Here is a 21,082-nt window from a genome sequence, read left to right as displayed (position 1 = left end):
ATCCCCAGATGAGGCATGGAAATGCTATATTTTATTTTAAATTAACATTTTATTGTTAAAAGAGCAAAAGAATATCACATTTCTACCACTTTTAAACAGGTATGTCCAAATTCTGTGAGATTTCTCTCCACTTTTTGTCCCTTTTTATTGATGTCCCGATAGTCCTGCAGTCTCATCCCACAGCTCCTCACAGACTCACAGCAAGATCATTCTTTCTTCCATGTTGATCGTCTCTGATCTACAAGCTGCAACTTTTTTTTCTCCCTCCACCTTCTCTCCTACACCGCCGAGATGCCGTCACAGGGCGCACGGTGAAATTAAAAAAAAAAAATTTCTACTGTTGTAGATTAGAAACGATCAAGAAGGAAGAAAGAATGATCTTGGTTATGAACTATAGAAATATAGCCTCCTTTTTCTCAGATGAACACCCGAATTTGTTAAGAATTTGATTATTATTTGTGTGTGTGTGTGTGTGTGTGTGTGTGTGCGTGCGGCGTTCATGTCCGTTACCGCTGTTGAATCTACGTTGCTGAATTGCTGAATCTTGTGCGAAACGACACTACATGACATTCAGCACCCACCAGAAAAAACATAATTCGGCGCCTATGCCGCTGTATTTTTAAATACGCACACTCCTGTGCTTGTGTGTGTGTGTGTTCTTGTGTGTGTGCCGTTTCGGTCGGTGCGCCGTGTGTGTTTTAAATACAGAAATATGACACATAAGACTGAGGCTATGCCTTTTCACACGGCGCCCGTATGGTCGCGAAAATACAGTATTTATATATGAAATGTCAGAATAGGAAATATTTTGACGACACCCCTGAAGCAGTCACACGACACCCCAGGGAGCTACTACTGAGCAACTTCCGGGTGAATCCCCACCCGGGGGAAATTCTCGAGCATGCGCAGACTGTAATATCCATGTCTCCGTACACATGGCATTAACAAGGCGGTTGCGACTGGCTTATCTAGGTGCTGCAAGCGGGTTGATGAATCCAGTCTGATCAGATTACTTGACTGACTTAAGGTGTTCACATGCAGTTTAAAAGTCAGTACGATGTGTGCAAATGATCTCCAACCAGTTTGAATCGCTGCATGTGCACGTACTGACTGAAAAAAAAAGATGTGAAACTGAAAAAAAAAGACGTGAAACTGAAAAAAAAAGATTTAAAACTGAAAAAAAGATTTGAAACTGAAATAAAAAGATTTGAAACTGAAAAAAAGATCTGATACTGAAAAAAAAAAAACTGAAACTGTAAAAAAAAAATTTCAGGTTCAAATTTTATTTTCAAATTAGCAAAACTTTTGGCCCTGACTTGGCTCCATAAAATACCAGTATGAACGTCCATGCTGAAAAAGACTCTAAAACCTCTTTGTTTTATTTTACAGAACGGGTGATAGGTGTGCTGAAGCGGAGCTTCCCCATCCTGGATGGGCCACTCCCTTGCTGCTTCGTCAAGACCCTGTGGGATGAGCTGAAGGAAAGGGATGTGGTTTCCATTGACAAGATAGTAAATGTCTGTGCTGCCTTGGTCAACCTGTCAGGTAGCGTTGTGTTCAATAAAAGCAGAGAGGGGGATGTGTTGGTGAAAATACTCTGACAGTCTTACTCTATTCTGTGTTAAAATAAGTGACGTAGCAACTTTCCATTTCCACCATCTACCTTACTGCCCTGCGCTCCGCCCTGAGCTGACAGTAGAGGTCTCCTGTAAATATAAATAAACTGTGTCTTGTGAATCTTCTTGACATAAACCTAATTGTCATTTCTATTATACATTTTCATTCTAACATCATTTCAAATCTAATTTGATGTTTAAGAAAGATAGAACCCTGAATATAGTAAATTAATTTTCCACATAACTGTTAAGCAGTGTTTGGAACATTCATTAGCCATTTGGTGCCCAAATATTAATTCTGGACCCTGTAATGGAGTGTTTTATATATTTTGTCTTTTTACCTGAAGCTCCTGTTCTGAAGCACTGTCACAAAATAGGAAAAGAAATGAAAAAAGCAAAGAGGAAAAAAATAGGAAAAAAGGAGAAAAAAAGAGGAAAAAAGGAGGAAAAAAGGAGAAAAAAAGAGGAAAAAAGAGAAAAAAGTAAAAAAGAGAGAAAAAGAGGAAAAAGTGCATGTATGAATGAATAAATGAGACGTAAATCGTACATTTCTTTGTAAAAGGCGCTTTATGAAAATAAGTCCATTCACTTGTATTAGTTTACAGCGCAGTCTTGCCACATCCAATATGGCGGCGACGTTGACGTATCGCAGGAGACGGCTGCGCATGCGCGGTTCTCGGTCTGCCGGAGCAGCAGCAGCAGAACAACGGTGTAAACTGAGGAGAAGAACATCTACATATCTTCTTATTTTTCGTCTTCTAGCGAATCCAAACCGAGATAACCCCGCAGTTCGTGGGTTTAGGACGTGTTTAAACCCGCAGTTCGTGGGTTTAGGACGTGTTTAAACCCGCAGTTCGTGGGTTTAGGACGTGTTTAAACCCGCAGTTCGTGGGTTTAGGACGTGTTTAAACCCGCAGTTCGTGGGTTTAGGACGTGTTTTCTCGCGGCTGACGGGACCGTTGACGCGGCATGGACGACAGCAAGGTGGGGAGCTAACGGCTAACGGCTAATTCACTTTTTTTCTCCACTATATTCACGGAGTTCGGGAGCGGAGTGGCCTAGTGGTTGGGGCTTCGGGCTCATGATCCGAAGGTCGCGGTTTCGAACCCCTCGATCCCAAGGATGCACAAAAAAATGTCCTTAATAAATATCATTCTATACAGTATTTATAGAAGCAATAATACAATAGTACATACACATGTACATGTCTGTGTGTATTATCCCTTTGTTTTATATTTATTAATCATTTAGTATTTATAGGAGCTTTTGAATTGTAATAACGTGCTCCACATTTTCATTTCTGTATTTAAGCTGTTCCACAGATTAACTCCTAGGGGCCCAGTCACACAGCAAAACTACTATAAATTACACAGATACATATAATAAATATAATAACCTTATTACCTAAAAACACACAATAAAACCCTGAGATCCTCAGATTTCCTAGATACAAAGATATTCTTGTAAAAATAATACATCAGGTATTGGTACATAAACATTCACAGATAGTTTTAGAGTTAGACATAATTTAATAACAATTTTTGTTTTAGTCTCTTTTTGAAAATTGAGTGAGATCCAGACTCTCTTTTATAGCACTATTTGTTCGTTCGTTTTTGTTTATTTCTAACATGTATAAAAAACATGAAAAAAGACAAGAAAACAAATCCAGGTTAATTCCACCACATAAAGAAAAAAAACAACATCAAAACACATATTTCAAGTTACATGTTGGAAAAGGAGTGGGAGGAAGTATAAACTTATTTAATCCCACCCCCTTTCCACAACTAAACATAAATTATATGTCTGTATTTATTTTTTATACTATACACTAATTTGTATAAATATATATAATTTTTACAAAATTAACCTGTTTAATACAAGATGTAAGCTCTATCATAAATATAATATAACTATGATATAAATATAATATAACTATGATATAAATATAATATAACTATGATATAAATATAATATAACTCTGATATAAATCTAATATAACTATGATATAAATATAATGTAACTATGATATAAATATAATATAACTATGATATAAATATAATCCGTATATCTAAGTATATAAACAGACAAAGACAACATGACAGAATAGCAGAACACACACAGCTGCTGATCTTTAAACACAGTCTTCACTTTTATACCTCAAATAAACCATTTCTTTATATTTCTTCTTAAATTGTTTTATGTTTGTACATTCTTTTAACTCCAAATTCAAACCATTCCACACTTTAATTCCACAAACTGATACACAAAAACTTCTTTTTGTTGTACGCATGAATAAAGATTTGAAGTTTAAATGATAACCCCCTTCCCTCCCAATGAATAATTTCTGAATGTTTATCCGGTAGTGAATGATTTTTTGCTTTAAACATTACTGGTGCAGATTGAAATGCCACTAGATCCATGAGTTTTAGTACTTTAGACTGTAAGAATAGTGAGTTAGTGTGATCTCCATATCCAGCCTTATGAATGTATCGTATTTCTCTCTTTTGAAGTACGAGTAATGAGTGGAACCTGGTTTTATAGTTATTGCCCCAAATTTCTGCACAGTAAGTGAAATATGGAAGAACTAGTGACCAGTAAAGAATGTGGACGGCCCTGTGATCCAAAACCTGTTTTGCTCTGTTAAGTACTGCAATGCTCTTTGAAACTTTGTTTTGTACATGCTTAATATGAGATTTCCAGCTAATTTCATCCATTATTACTCCAAGAAATCTGATTTAGTTTACTCTTTCAATATCGCTGCCATCCAATTCAACTTTTATATGCATATTTATTAGGGCTGGGCAAGTTAACGCGTTATTATCTCGTTAACTCATTCATTTATTAACGCTGACATTTATTTTATCGTTCATTAACGCATGTTGCTCACATGCTTTTGTTTTGAAAAGTCTTTTGCCGGCTGCTGCGGAACCGGAAGAGAGTTGGCGGAAAAACATGCGGAAAAGCTAAAACACACATGGAGAGCGGTAAAATTACGGTTACATGGACATTTTAATGTTAAAGTTCTCCCAGACGGCGGATTCGACCCTGTAAAGGAAATTTCGTGATTTTGTGCTTCACACTTTCTAACAGGGACATTTGGTGCTGAATATAGACGGTAAAGCTGCTCCCCGTTAAAAGTTTCTGCTGTTTCCTCAGAAATTGCCGAAATACCGAACAATACCGAACATGGTTCTTCAGCAGTTTTTCATTTATTTTGCCAATTTTTTCACCATTGCATAAATCAAATAAATTTGATTTAGGCATGCTTTTCAAAGAAAAAAATCTTTTACAAAATTACAACGTAGAAAATATTTATTGAACATAAAAAAATGAAATTTTTTTAATTTCCCAGCATTATGTTGTTTTGGTTCCACCTCCTGGTGAATGTTAGGTAAAATTCTTATGGGGTTAGTTTTTGGTTGGCCAACGATTTATCAGGGCTCCAGACTAACTTTTTCCACTAGGAGCACCAGTGCTCCTTACTGAATATTTTAGGAGCACCAGCACAAAATTTAGGAGCATCTATATCGACACAACATATTCATATTTTTGTCTATATTAACTGCATTACTGATAATTTAGCAATAAACACATACAATTTACAGTAATAGCAATGCACTGCTTTTTCATACAAGCAATAACATCAATGAACTGTGCACAGCGTATTCCATTCACTTGAGAAAAAAACTAACAAAGATAATTATCTCAGAATTCTGAGAAAAGTTTTAATGAAATAAAAATCTGCTGTTTTTCTGAATTAAAGAGATATTTATCTCAGAATTCTGAGAGAAGTTTTAATGAAAAAATAAATCTGCTCTGTTTTTCTGAATTAACGAGAATTATCTCAGAATTCTGAGAGGTTTTAATGAAAAAAAAATCTGCTGTTTTTCTGAATTAAGCAAATGCCTCACAACATTCAAGAAGCTGTCATTCACTTGAGAGCTGGATTTCATGGAAGCAAACATTCCCCGCCTGTCCAGTTTAATCCAATTTTATTTTGCTTTTGGTTTGAAACATTGGGGGAGGTAGTCTTGTCTTTAAGTTATATAGATGGTATTGTTATTAGTTTGTCGACTTTGCGCAGGCCTTTGGACCTCAGGACTTTGCGGTTGTTCAGACGGAAAGCGTTTTTTTTTCATTAAAACCACGGCTTCTATTCTACAGCCTCATCACAGCAGATCATTCCGCGTCAGGGAAGCAACAATGTATCCGTGACAACAACCTACTGTTACATATTTTTGACGGTTACAGCAGGTAGCAAAAAGTAGCTGGTGTTAAAGTTTATTTTTTATTTTCATTAACAAGTAATTTGGCATGTTGACGGTAAACTTTGATCTTCGGGGAGGAGCTAACGATGGATGAATGGATTGACGATTGACGAAAAAAAAAGACGACATGCGGAGCTGTAAACTCTCCCACTCCGTTAAAATCGTCCTGTGTTTATCCTCATATTTTTGTTTGGCCGTGCATTTTTCCCTGCCATTTTGAGAGTGCACCACAAACGCAAAATTCAACGGGAGTGCGCGCCCGTATGGTTCAGCGGGTTGAGCAGACTTATGTAAACCTTCCCCTGTACAGCGACGCATGTTCGATTCCAGTCGCGGCATATTTTGCCCCCACTTCCTACGGGTCTGTCTTTCACTGCACCATCAAATAAAGTTGCAAGAGCCGCATGACACCGGGCAAAGACCCGCGGGTTGGCACTGGCGCGTGCCGCGCCCCCCCGCCTCGCAGTGCGCATCCACACCATGATCCACACACACATGACAGGCACGCACACACACAGACACAGACGCTTGCTTCCGCTCCTCCACATTATTATGAAAAAGAAAAATAAAGAAATGGGGGAGAGGGGTGGATTTGTAAGTCGCGCTGGTGCTTCTAGTTAAAAAACTATGTCGCACCGCCTCCAGAAAAGGTCGCAAAATGCGACCAATTGGTCGCAGTCTGGAGCCCACTGCTCCAGACCGGTACGGGACGGAGCGGCCAGTCTATTTCCTTATTTTACAACGCCGTTATTAATTGTTCGGTTTTTTTCCCCACTTATTCCACCGAACACCGAAAGTGTTTTTTTGCCATTTTCGGCCGAACAATTTCGGTTACCGAACAATCGGTGCATCACTATCGATTATCAAGATTTGATTCGATTTGATTCCAATATTGATTTGGGTTTGTGTTATTAAAACAGTTTTTCAGCTGTTGCATGAATTATATGACTGTAGTTCTGCAACATATTAATACTAGTATTATATTGAGATTCAACAGCAAGTATTGCAGCTAATGATGCTGTAAGGACCAATCAGCTCCCAGAATGCTGATAGAACAGAGACGGAGGAAATCACTTTTAGTTTTTCACACATTCCGGTTTTATTTTTTCAATTTTATGTGTTTTTCGGTTTTTAATTTTTGACAATTTGGTTTTTAGCATTTTATGCAAATCTTACCCTAAGGCAGTATATAAGGTAATGAAATATAAACAATTTATGCTATTATAACTGAAAACTTTAATGTTTTCATACCTTTAAACATATTTAAAAGGCAAGAACATGTTTTTTCTTTGTTTTTGCCCATGGTTTTTTGGGCAAAAACAAAAAAATTCCAAAAGTTAATTGTATGAAATAAATAACTAAGAAATAAACAACTCAAATATTATTTTCAATATCCATTTAAAGTGCAAAAAAAGAAAGAAATTGCAACAGCTCAACAGGACATGTGTAAATTAAATGACGTGACTACTGGGATTAAAGTTCACCGGGTGAAAATGTAATAATGAAAATAAATCGATCTTTAGACATAAAAAAAATCAATTTTTTAGGAATTAATATGAAAATTTGATTTAGAATCAGAAAAATCTATTTTTTTCAACACAGGCCTAATGGTGAGGGAGGGGGGTCGGGTTGAGATGGGGGTTCTGAACCCGGGTCCAGATCCAGACCTGCAGATCCTCTACAGACCACTAGGGTCCAGATCCAGACCTGCAGGTCCTCTACAGACCACTAGGGTCCAGATCCAGACCTGCAGGTCCTCTACAGACCACTAGGGTCCAGATCCTTAATCTTATACATATTTTAAACTTAACGTTAGCTTAAAAAGTCATGTTAGCATTCATGTTAGCAAAGTTACCTTCCTAGTTAATGTTTAACCCATTTGACCAGCCAATGAGTTGGCTTAAGACACTTTTACAGCGTATTTTATTGAGAAGTACGGAGCCCCTTTGGTGACTTTTGAAAAAAATAAAATAATGCGTGGCCACAAGATATTATCTCGTGGCCACGCATTATTTTTTTTTTTCAAATGTCACCAAAGGGGCTCCGTAGAGAATAATAATAATGATACTGTCATTTAGCAGGCCCTTTTATCCAAAGCGACTTACATCTGAGAGAACAAACCCCAGGGCTTGGGTCCTCCAGACCCAAGCCCACCTCTGTAGCCACTAGACTACCACTCCCCCCAGACCTACATCAGTTAGCTTTCTAGCCACGTTAGGTTTAAGCTATGTTAGTGTTAGCAAACGTTAGCTTTATAACAGCCCTAACAGTTAGCTAAAAGACACATTCACGTAGCTTACCTTTCATTGTAGGTTTTGTAGTGATGGATGAAGTCGTGGTTGTGGTGTCACTGATTTTTGAGCTGCAGACCTTGCATACTGCTGTTTTCTTCTTTGTACCATCGTCGCCAAAATATTCCTTGAACCCAAACTGAATTATTTTTGGTCGTTGTTGACCTGCTGACCGCTGTTAAGCTGCTTTCACATAGAGCACGGTTTTTGCTGCGCCCACCGCCGGGTAGGGCGCAGAGTCGGCGCAGAGTCTCCACCACCTTCTCTCCAATTGGACACAACTTTCTTTCTTCTCCCTTCTCTCCTATTGGACGCGAGATGTCGTCACAGCCCTGTGAAATTAAAAAAAAATTCAATTCGGGCAGGCAGGTGCGGCACAACGCCCTCCCGCGAGCCGCTGAGTTTTTATTAGGGATGCCCCGATTAAGGCTGGGCGATATGGCCTTTTATTAATATCTCGATATTTTTAGGCCATGTCACGATACACGATATATATCTCGATATCTTGCCTTAGCCTTGAATTAACAATTTGATGCCTACAATCACACCAGTAGCCTATGATGATTCTATATGTCTACATTAAAACATTCTTGTTCATACTGCATTAATATATGCTCATTTTAAACTTTCAAATAAGTCAAATTTACCAAAATTGTATTTATTAAACAGTTACTAAGCAGTGAGTGGCATAAACATAAAAAGTGTCATTTCAAAACAGAAAGTACACGTTGCATATCTGACTCCCCGTCTGAAGAACATCTGCTAAGAACATGTTCTGGTCCTGGTTTTACCAGTTTTTACCAGTATGACGTGGTTTTACCTGGATGAGCTGGTTTTACCTGGATGAGCTGGTTTTACCAGGTTTTACCAGGATGAGCTGCTCTGAGCAGGAGGGCCTTTACAGCACCTTTATATTCAGACTATTGTAGGTGTAGGGACTGCAATGTTTCATCCTTTCCTCCTTTAATTTGCATCACTTTCACTTACTTTTAGAAATATGATGTCATATAGTCTTGTTTGACTTTGTTTCGATGATAGTGATTGATTTCATGTGGCCACATTTAAGCAACACTGGGTGACGTTTCTCAGCTCTGGATGAGAAAAGCCTGAATTTTGGTTCTGCGTTAAATCGACGCAGAACCTACGCCATAGGGTACGGCGTAGCCTACGGCGTAGGGTACGCGGCGACGCACACTTACGCCGTAGGCTCTGCGTTGGTGTAACGCGGAACCAAAAATCAGCCTAAAGGCTCGGCTGCGCGTGTCGCGCTGAGCGGCTCCTCGGCTCTCCGGAGCCGTGCGAGGAGAAAACATCCCCTCCCGTCTTTACTAAACCGGTTTGCTTTGAAAAGAGACGCGTAACAACCGCGCGGATGAGCTCATTGCGCAAACAGGCGAGTTTGGGAAAGTTAAAGCGGGGTGAAGTGACCGGCGGTCCCGGACAGCAGCGCCGACACCAGCAGCTGGTTGGGGGCCAATGATAATGCACACACGACAGCACGTGACTGACGTGTCTAACAGGGTGCGCTTGTTTTATGTCTCAGAGAAGGAGAGACGAGACGAGAGAGTGAGAAAAGCCTGTAATTTAACGCCCGCGGCTAAAAGCAAATGTATATTTGAATATTCACGATAGTCATTTTGTACATCGCACAGAGTAGAAGCCGAGATACATCGCCTATACTCGATATTTCGCCCAGCCTTAATTCACCCCCGTCATTTGACGCGTCAACAGGCTTGTTCTCCTGAAAGACACCTGTAGTTCAAATACAGAAATATCTCTGCTGTTTCTCATCATCAGTTGCTGCATCGGCAGGACTTAAACCTCTCCAGTCTCCTGACGGCTCTGGTTGAACGCCCCGACAAACCATCTCCAATCGCGCTGTTTTCTTTACCAAGATCACAAGAAAAGCAGAGCAGTGATCTCCTCTCCATCCCGTGTTGCTGTCTTGTTTATTTATCTTTACTCCACCAACTCCAAATATTAATCATTTTTCTAAGCCAACGGCACTAACGCAGCTCAAACAGCAGGTGTATCCGCCCCTCTAATCTGATTGGTTTACGAGTAAATCGTCCCCCACGTGGGGTGCGCTCTTATGATTGGCTGAAACAAAGGAAGACATCTGATTAGTTGCAGATCCTTTTGTATTAAAAAAAAACGTATTTGTGGATCGAGTCACGTCAGGGGAGTCTCAAAAGTCACACGCAAATCCAGCGAGCTCACAGACAAAAAAAACGTTTGTAAATCAGGTTATATTTGTGTGTGCATCAAAAATACATTTGTATATCTTGTCCTACGCACGCGTGAATTGTTCTGTGCATGTGTGAAACGGTGTGTGCATTTGCAAATCGGTCTGTGCATTTGTAAAACTTGTCCTGTGCATTTGTGTATTATGAGACTGTTCTAGCTCCATATCTCTCCAGATGTAGCTCTGCATGTCATCTTTTTTTTCGGAGACAGGAACTCATCAATCCATTCATCCATCGTTAGCTCCTCCCCGGAGATCAAAGTTTACCGTGAACATGCCAGATTAATTGTTAACGAAAATATAAAATAGACTTTAACACCAGCTACTTTTTGCTACCTGCTGTAACCGTCAAAAATATGTAACAGTTGGTTGTTGTCATGGACACATTGTTGCTTCCCTGACGCGGAATGATATGCTGTGATAAGGCTGTAGAATAGAAGTTTTAATGAAAAAAAAAATCGCTTTCCGTCTGAACAACCGCAAAGTCCTGAGGTGCCTGTGCAAAGACGACAAACTAATAACAATACCATCTATATAACTTAAAGACAAGAGTATCTCTCAATGTTTCAAACCAAAAGCAAAATAAAACTGGACAGGCGGAAAATGTTTGCTTCCATGAAATCGAGCTCTCAAGTGAATGACGGCTTCTTGCAAGTTGTGAGGTGTCTGGTTAATTCAGAAAAACAGGGCAGATTATTTTTCATTAAAACTTTTCTTAGAATTGTGAGATAATTATCTCTTTAATTCAGAAAAACAGAGCAGATTTCTTTATTCTCAAGTGAATGGAATATGCTTCCGTACATACCGCCAAAGAGTTGCCATTCACAAAATTTAGGGGCCTGATAAAACTATAAAAAAAAGAGTTCAAATAAATCCCACTTACTGCAACAGCATGTGCGCAGTTCATTGGTGTTATTGCTAATATGAAAAAGCAGTACATTGCTATTACTGTAAATTGTCTGTGTTTATTGCAAAATTATCAGTAATGCAGTTAAAATAGACAAAATTATGAATATGTTGTGTAGATATAGATGCTTCTAAAATTTTCAGTAAGGAGCACTCTTACTCCTAGTGGAAAAGTTAGTCTGGAGCCCTGCCCTGTGTGAAAAAGTGATTGCCCCCTAAACCTAATAACTGGTTTGGCCACACTTAGCAGCAACAACTGCAATCAAGCGTTAAAACTAACTAGCAATGAGTCTTTTAAGGCCCTGACACACCTAGCTGACTGTGCGATGAGCGTCGTGCGCGTTTGTCGGCCTAGTTTTCCCGGTGTGTCCCGCCCGTCGGCAGCTTTTCAGCCGATTCGACATGTCGAATCGGCGTCGCCCGTCGGTCAAACAGCTCACTCTGTGATTGGCTGTTGATCTGCGCCGATTTAACGCAGAACCATAAATCAGCTCCCGAGCCAGCTGGCAGGCAGGCAGAAATCCCGAAATCTTCGGAGCAAATTTCTAACAGGCGTAGCTACAACTGTTAAATCTATTAAACCAACATTTATGTTCTTAAATTATTTATTTCAGCCAGGGGTAATTCTCCACAGAGCTGCAGGTTTCTCCCTGGGACGACGGCAGGTTTACCTGGCGATCACGCCTGTACGTGAGCTGCTGCTGCGCCCCGGCATAATCACCCTGAACAACTTGTGAATTATCCTCGTTACTGTCTTTTTTAACTGTGCAATACTTCTCCCGGACTCTGTGCAATATTCCTACATATTGTCATCTGTAAAAAAAAAAAAACGATTCAAATGCACCTTAACCTTTTTTATATTTTTTATATTACTTATATTTCTTATAGCTTTATATTTCTTATTGTTTGCACTACTGCTATTTGTCTTGCACTGGAGAGGGGATGCTGCTTCAAATCTCACTGTACCCAGGCACACTGACAATAAAGTATTCTGATTCTGATTCTGGAGGGTTTTTGAGCATGAACCGCCTTTTTAAGATTATGCCACCAGTGGCGAAACAACTCGGCACCGGGCACCGATGCAAGATCATGAAACCGGGCCCTGCCCATCACAATGCAAAACAGACACGCTGTGATTGACGCAATCTCACAGCAGATGCATCACCATTCTAATGACAACGGGCACTACTGACAGCTTTAACCCTTAACACAACCACAGCGCAGATAGATAGACAGATAAAAAAAATCCACATCAATAACACAACCACATTGCAATTTGGTGACACGGCAGAACACCACATAAAAACAATTATAGCGCATAAACACAACAAAAAGCACATATAACCAACATAACAACATACCAACAGCATAACGCACACAGTGCGCCGGTGTGCGACAGAACACAGCGCACAGATTGAAATTTGGTGGCACGGCGGCACACCACAAATAAAAACAAACACGCATAAAAACAAACAAACTAGTGATAGACTATCACTATAACAAATATTAATAATAAAAGTCATTACTTACCATTACAGTTTTACTTTCCGGGCCTTCCGCTGGGCAAAGTCATTAATTAATTCCTTAAGATCCAGCTGACTTGCCCTGACATTCTCAATTGAGAGCATTGCCAGTCTTGATAAGCGGGCCTGTCTCATGGTGCTGCGCAGGTATGTTTTTATTAACTTTAATTTGGAGAAGGACCGCTCGGCAACTGGTGCGTCAGACGGCGGGCTGCTAGAAGTCCGCTCTTGGCTTTTCTTCTCAAGTTCAAATGACTTGCTGGTTTTTCGTTGAAAGAACCTGTCAATTTCAGAGAGTTTTTCTCTTTTCATTTGCCAATTCCTGCAGCTTTCGCTTTTGGCTACCGCTTTTGTGTTTGTATTTCTCCATGACAACAGTTCAACTCTCACTCCTTTCCTCTCCTCACTCGCCAACTCTTCCTCTATGCAAATATGGGTTACACATGCGCACTACACCGGCATCATCCGAGATCATCTATAAATTATTATTTTTTATTTAAACTAGATATATCTTTATAAACAGCCCATAACATTGATGTAAACACACACACCTCAAAAAAAAAAAAAAAGTCCAGGGCCCGCACGTCCCCAGGTCCTGCGCGTGCGGGCCCATATGCAGTCGCATTGTCTGCATATATGGTAGTTTCGCCACTGCATGCCACAGCATCTCAATGGGATTCAGGTCAGGACTTTGACAAGACCGCTCCAAAGTCTTCATTTAGTTTTTCTGAAGCCATTCAGAGGTGGACTTGCTGGTGTGTTTTGGATCATGTCCTGCTGCAGAACCCAAATGGCTTCAGCTTGAGGTGACGAACAGATGGCCGGACATTTTCCCTCAGGATTTTTTGGTAGACGGCAGAATTCATGGTTCCATTTACCATAGCAAGTCTTACAGGTCCTGAAGCAGCAAAACAGCCCCAGACCATGACTCGACCACCACCATATTTTACTGTTGGTAGGATGTTCCTTTTCTGAAATGCAGTGTTACTTATACACTAGATGTAATGGGACATGCACCCTTCAAAAAGTTCAACTTTTGTCTTTTCAGTCCACAAAGTATTTCCCCAAAAGTCTTGGGGATCATCAAGAGGTTTTCTGACAAAACTGAGACAAGGCTTTATGTTCTTTTTGCTCAGCAGTGGTTTTTGTCTTGGAACTCTGCCGTGTAGGCCATTTTTGCCCTTTGTCTCTCTCTTATTGTGGAGTCATGAAGAATGACCTTAATTGAGGCAAGTGAGGCCTGCAGTTCTTTGGATGTTGTTCTGGGGTCTTTTGTGACCTCTTGGATGAGTCGTCGCTGCGCTCTTGGGGTCATTTTGGTCGGCCGGCCTCCTGGGAAGGTTCACCCCTCTTCCATGTTTTCTCCATTTGTGGATAATGGCTCTCACTGTGGTTCGCTGGAGTCCCAAAGCTTGAGAAATGGCTTTGTAATCTTTTCCAGACTGATAGATCTCAATTACTTTGTTTCTCATTTGTTCCTGAATGTCTTTAGATCGCAGCATGATGTCTAGCTTTTGAGGATATTTAGGTCTACTTCACTTTGTCAGGCAGGTCCTATTTAAGTGATTTCTTGATTGAGAACAGGTGTTTGTTTTAAAAGGGGGGGCAATCACTTTTGTGTGTGTGTGTGTGTGTGTGTGTGTGTGTGTGTGTGTGTGTGTGTGTGTGTGTGTGTGTGTGTGTGTGTGTGTGTGTGTGTGTGTGTGTGTGTGTGTGTGTGTGTGTGTGTGTGTCACAATAGTTCCTGTTTAATATAAATAGTTCATGAATGGGTTTTGAGTGTGTTCAGCAGCTCTTATTTTTTTCAAAGGACTAGCTGTAACAAAATATGTTTAAAATTAGTCCTCAGAAGATAAACTTAATTGTCTCACAGGAAAGAACCTGACAGGCAGCACTTGATTGAGACTGAAAAGGGTTTTGATAATGCAACCAAGATTATGTAAGTCATCTTCTCTGTTACAGAATCATAAAGGAAGCCCCGAAAGACACTGCTGTGATGATTGTGAGCAAGTCTTCGCCAATTCATCAAACCTGAAGAAGCATAAGAAAACTCACACTGTTGATAAACCGTACAGCTGTGATCAGTGTGGAGCGGCTTTTGCCCAAAAAGGTAACCTAAAGCAACACCAACGTATTCACACTGGAGAAAAGCCTTACAGATGTGATCAGTGTGAAGCGGCTTTTGCCGCATCAAGTAATTTAAAGATTCATAAACGTATTCACACTGGAGAAAAGCCTTACGGATGTGATCAGTGTGGAGCGGCTTTTGTCCAACAAGGTAAACTAAAGCAACACCAGCGTATTCACACTGGAGAAAAGCCTTACGGATGTGATCTGTGCGGGGCGTCTTTTGCCCAGCAAAGTGCTTTAAGGAGTCACCAACGTATTCACACTGGAGAAAAGCCTTTCAGCTGTGATCAGTGTGGAGCGGCTTTTGCCCGTCAAAGTCACCTAAGGGGTCACCAACGTACTCACACTGGAGAAAAGCCTTACAGATGTGATCAGTGTGGAGCTTCTTTTAGCGACTCAAGTGGTCTCAGAGTCCACCAACGTATTCACACTGGAGAAAAGCCTTACAGATGTGATCAGTGTGTAGCGGCTTTTGCCAGTAAAGCTGCTTTAAGGATTCACCAATGTATTCACACTGGAGACACGCCTTACAGATGTGATCAGTGTGGAGTGGGTTTTATCCATCAAGGTGCTTTAAGGAGTCACCAACGTATTCACACTGGAGAAAAGCCTTACTTATGTGATCAGTGTGGAGCGGCTTTTGCCTATCAAGGTGTTTTAAGGAGTCACCGACGTATTCACACTGGAGAAAAGCCTTACAGATGTGATCTGTGTGGAGCGGCTTTTCCCTATCAAAGTTCTTTAAGGAGTCACCAACATATTCACACTGGAGAAAAGCCCTACGGATGTGATCAGTGTGGAGCGGCTTTTAGCCAATCAAGTCATCTAAGGAGACACCAACGTATTCACACTGGATAAAAGCCTTGCAGATGTGATCAGTGGGGAGCAGGCTTTGCCACATCAAGTAATCTAAGGAGTCACCAACGTATTCACACTGGATAAAAAGTGTATATTTGTGATCAGTGCTGATATAATTTATTTTGAGAGTTCAGTTAAAATACACCAGTTTAGTTAATTTAGTTTGAAAGAAATAATTCACACATACGCACTGACACACACACCCACACATATATGATCTGAAGTTTGTGTTTAATATTTAGTTAATTTTTGTTTATGTTTATTTAGGCATCGGAATTGATCCCGAATTTTGTTTCACTTTCTTTTAAAACTTTTGTAAATAAATGCTGATTAATTTGAATGAGAGAAGTTGTTTGTGTTTATTTTAGAGATATTTGTCACAGCTGCTGGTTGCAAAGGTCTGTGCTCAGACTCCTTCCTTCAATGTTATTCTGTAACGATCCCCTGGCAACAGGCTGACACGTAGGGAATAACAGCTACTTTGAGACTGATTTAGCTGTTTAGGTATTATTTCCTGATAAGTCAGGTGGTGCCCCGTTTTGATTGATTCATTTGATTCATTTTGATAAGTCATCTTCTTTATTAGTTATTTATAACTATCGTAAGACAATTATTAATAATAATTTCTAATAACTGGACCAGCACTCCCTTTGTGGTGCAACACCAGGCCCGGTCCTCGGTGTCCACGTCCCTGCAGGTTTTAAATGTGTCCCTTCATGCAGGACAGTAGCTCTCAAGGACCAGGGTTGGACACCCCTGGTTTAGGACTTTAGATGCAAATAACAGAGTTTTGACTTTGATTGTAGATGTTCTGGAGAACCCATGAAGGGAGGCCAACACGGGAGAGATATGTGGTCTCTTACTGGTTCCTGTCAGCACTCGCGCTGCTGCTTTGATCAAATCTAAATCCAGACCTTCACCCAGTGAGGATCTTCAGGACGGGCTGAAGAAGACTTTGCACATCAGTCCAACTCTCCCATCATCAACACAACATTTGGTGGAAATATAAATGCAGCTCTGGATGGAAATGAATGTTTAGATACATGATGATCTGACTGAAACAAGGACATGGTCACATGACAACTAAAGGAAGTCCAAATAAATATTAGAGTGAGACACTTGTTTAGTCCAGTTTATTGATACTGAATAAATGAAGTTTGTAAAACAAATCAACTGATGAGACAGTGAGACAAAATTAAGACTTGAATCAACCTAAAATGCAATTAACAGTTCCAGATATAAAAGATCAGATTTTACCATCAGAGTACAAATGAAAGGTAGAGCAGAGAAAAAAGAAGAAAAGTGATCAAGTGCTCCTGCTGAACAACTACATCTAATGCGACTGAACATGAGTCCAACTGTCCACTTCCTGTCAGCAGATGGACAACCGGACGTCCTCCAGGTCTTTTATCCTCTATTTGGGTTTGGAGACGCGGCTGCAGAGACTGCTGGGGTCACTGTTGGTTGGTTTTGATCCTCACAGCAGAATAAGTCACCACATCTTCTTCCTCCTTGACCTGATAAATGACCTCATAAATGTTAGAAGAACTGGAAAGACCTGCTGTCCTCCATCTATCTGTCTTCACCTGGAGGTAAAAGTATCTGCTGACAGATTCTCAGCTAAACTCTGCATTACTCTCCGTAATCCTACAATAGTCCTGTAAAACACATTTAAGATGGAAACATTATGAAGAAGCAAAACCACATCTGAGGGAGTCACTTCCCTTTATTTTCAACACAGTCTCACTCCCGACTCGTCAAAAACCGATGCTTGGTCAGGACCCTTTAGCGACACATACTGACGTGAAAGGTACCCATCTGTGTCTCTTTCAGACGCAAGTAGAATACAATTGATTCCAATGTAATCCCGTCTGGAGCTACATGTGACGCTCAGAGCAGGTGATCACCGGGAGCGGTTTCCTCATTCCTCTTTTTTAAAAAATGCATATACTTCCATTTAAAAGTGTGGTTTGATGACATTTCTAGCGAGAAATATGCAGTTTTTTCCCACAATCTCTGTTCAGTGAGAGTATATATTGCATGGTTTATTAGTTATTAAATGATTATTATTACTTGGGGTGTTCACTAGCCAGTATTGCTAGATATCTGCGATTACTATCATTTGTTAATCCATCCTACTGTGGGTATACTGAACTAAATGCTCTTGTTTGGAAGTCACGCTATATTAAAACAAATTATAAACCACATTAACACTTCATAGAAACAAAATAGATTGAGGGATGAGGTATGACAGATCTGTTTTGAAACGTTACTTAATACGTTACGCCACTGAACGCAACCCTTTCTGTCGGCAAGATAGAGCAGCAAAAAATAAAAAATAAAAAAATAAAATCACTGGGTTTGTATGTGTATATTTATATATGTGTACGCATATGTATGCGTATATATATGTATATATATTAAATATAGTAATAATGCACATATATATACCTTTTGGTTTCTACCGTCATGGTATCAATCATTAATGTGTGCAGACAAGGTAAAAAAAAAAAAAAAAAGAAAGAGAGCAGCAGGACAAAACGTTAAAATAGCGTTAATAAATTCATATATTGATCTTTTCCATCACATACATCTACTCATAATATAAATATACATTTTATGGTCACACTTTGTCTGTTGAAAAATGAGCGGATATATGATTTCTGAACCCTAATGTCAACATCTTAACCCTAAACCGGAAGGAGGTTACCAGAACTACAATTTGTACCATGTTACAATACACAGCATTGTGCTACGTCGTAGCTTTTGTAGTTCCAATGAATTACCTCTATTATATAAAACCGTGATCACGAACGTGGTTCTTTCCCTTCCTGGACCTGGACCTGGACCAATCCGTATCATTCGGACCGAATGGGCGGGGCTTAGAGGTGCCTCTTTCAAAATTCTTGCTAGCTGATCAGGGATCAGGGAGAATACCTTTAAGGGCCAAGCTGGAAACAATCAGTCAAAAACATGCTCGGCGGAGGGAGATACATACAGTACTTCATAGACCACTGTAACTTAAACCTCTCCTCAAACCATTGTCACTCTGGCCAAATCCGAAGTGGAAAAATGCTTCTTAATAACTGATAAACCGTGCATGATATACACTCACTGAACAGAGATTGTGGGAAAAAAATGCATATTTCTCCGTAGAATTGTCATCAAACCACACTTTTAAATTGAAGTATATGCATTTTTTTTAAAAGAGGAATGAGGAAACCGCTCGTGGTGATCACCTGCTCTGAGCGTCACATGTAGCCGCAGACGGGATTACATTGGAGTCAATTGTATTCTACTTGCGTCTGAAAGAGACACAGATGGGTACCTTTCACGTCAGTATGTGTCGCTAAAGGGTCCTGACCAAGCGTCGGTTTTTGACGAGTCGGGAGTGAGACTGTGTTGTTACTTTAGTGGAAGTATTTGGATTAAAACCACCAACAGCAGCATAAGTAACATTGTTCTCCGGATCATCCTGGAGACAAACACAAATACAGAAATGTCTCTTAAACTCTGTTACACAAACATTTGTTTTAAAGCACAACTTGATTTCACTGTTCCAGAGAGGAATCGACCTCTGAACATCAACGTTGCTGCAGTTCCATGTTTGACCACAAGGGAAGAAACGGCGCTCTGATACTCACATTGTGGAGCATCAGCTGCTGAACATCTGAAACAAAGGTCACATTTCAAGAGTTAGTCAACAACATCATTACATGTCCATCAGGTTCATTCAGTAAATAATGTTTCTACTAATAAACTTCTGCTCTGCATTAAAGTTATTATCAGGACGACTCAACAAAGAAATATCAGCTGATCCAAAACACTCCAGCAAGATTTTATATAAACATTCAGATTCAACTTGAGCATTTTTTAAATGTCTTGTTCTTCAAAGAAGAATAAATGTAGTTTTCTTCACATATAAAGACACCAGGAACAAATCTGTGGAGGATCAAGACCTCAGAGTTGTTTCATCTCAACAGAGGACTTGACTTCTGCAGTTATTGGAGGTTCCTGGAGTTTCCAGAAGTGGAATCTGAGACAGAGACTTCAATCATCAGCTGGTTCAGTTCTGCACATGTGCTGTTTTCTGATGACTTTCATACTTGATTCATTCTGCTGATCTTCTGTTTCTTTGGTTTTCTTCCTGCATATGATGAAAATAACAACAGCAGCCAGAACCAGCATCACCCCCGACTGCTGATCCGATGATCACGCTGGTGTCGATCAGAGAGGAATCTGGAATCAAAGGATTCAACTACATGATTGCAAAGGAGATATGAATGAATTATACATGTATGAGGTTTATTGTGATTATAACAAATAGTTTAGATTATATTTTGTACTTCTCTCCTTTATTTCCTTGTCTTGATGATTTCAGGGTGTCTTACCTGTAAAGTCCAGCGTGTATTCAGCATCTATCTTCACTCTGTCTCCTTCAACAACCTGGCAGGTGAATCTTCTCTTGGAGCCTCTCTGATGTTTCACCATCAGATCAGAAACACAGTTGTTCTGTCCTCCAGACACAAACCCATCACCTTCACCAAGCAGCACACTTCCTGTCTCATCCACCAGATGATGCTGTTCTGCTCACAGGGACAAAAAAACTGTAGCTGAATTCCAATCTCCACCCTCACAGACTCACACACTTACCTGCGCGCTCCTGCGACTTGCGTAAGGGTTTAGAGCTGTCCCATTCCTAAAGTCGTTAAGGGTTCAGGGCTGTCCCATTCCTAAAGTCGTTAAGGGTTCAGGGCTGTCCCATTCCTAAAGTCGTTAAGGGTTTAGAGCTGTCCCATTCCTAAAGTCGTTAAGTGCGCGAGGGCTCCCGCCAGACATTTTGAGCCCTTACTGCTCACTTACCGTAAGTCTGCATCTCCGCAGACTTTTGGAAAGGGAATTACCCACAGTTCATTGCGTTGTGACATGAAAGGAGGTTACCAGGGAGAATGTAAACAAAACAGGGGGCGGAGGAAAAGGAAGCATGTGCGACTGCGAGACGAAAGAAGTTCACCTGTAAATATAAATACATATCCCACTGGTGATTTAAATTCAGAAACTGTTGTCCCGTGATGATTTTTCAACGGTCCTATTATTTCCTTTACAAACAGGGAGCGACCAACAAACGGAGGGAAGAAAACCAAAAAAAGGACAAATGAAGTTTTGGACTTTCTTCAAGACTAAAGACAAGAAAAGAGGCTGAGGGAGCTGGATGAAAAGGACGAGGAGAGGGAAAAGAAGAGGG

The 21,082-nt window shown here is 40.2% G+C and overlaps 1 protein-coding gene and 1 pseudogene across 1 annotated transcript in view; one reads left to right on the top strand and one right to left on the bottom strand.

Moving 5' to 3' along the window:
* The window catches only part of LOC133424452 (zinc finger protein 431-like), a 71,848-nt pseudogene extending 55,676 nt beyond the window's left edge, over positions 1 to 16,172 (top strand).
* The window catches only part of LOC133424461 (zinc finger protein 239-like), a 278,042-nt gene that overhangs the window by 195,892 nt on the left and 61,068 nt on the right, over positions 1 to 21,082 (bottom strand). The window lies entirely within an intron of this gene.

This window comes from Cololabis saira, chromosome 23 (genome assembly GCF_033807715.1).
Source record: "Cololabis saira isolate AMF1-May2022 chromosome 23, fColSai1.1, whole genome shotgun sequence".
In the NCBI taxonomy this organism is placed as follows: domain Eukaryota; kingdom Metazoa; phylum Chordata; class Actinopteri; order Beloniformes; family Belonidae; genus Cololabis; species Cololabis saira.
Note: the sequence above shows the minus strand (reverse complement) of the source record. Positions and strands in the feature narration are given on the sequence as shown.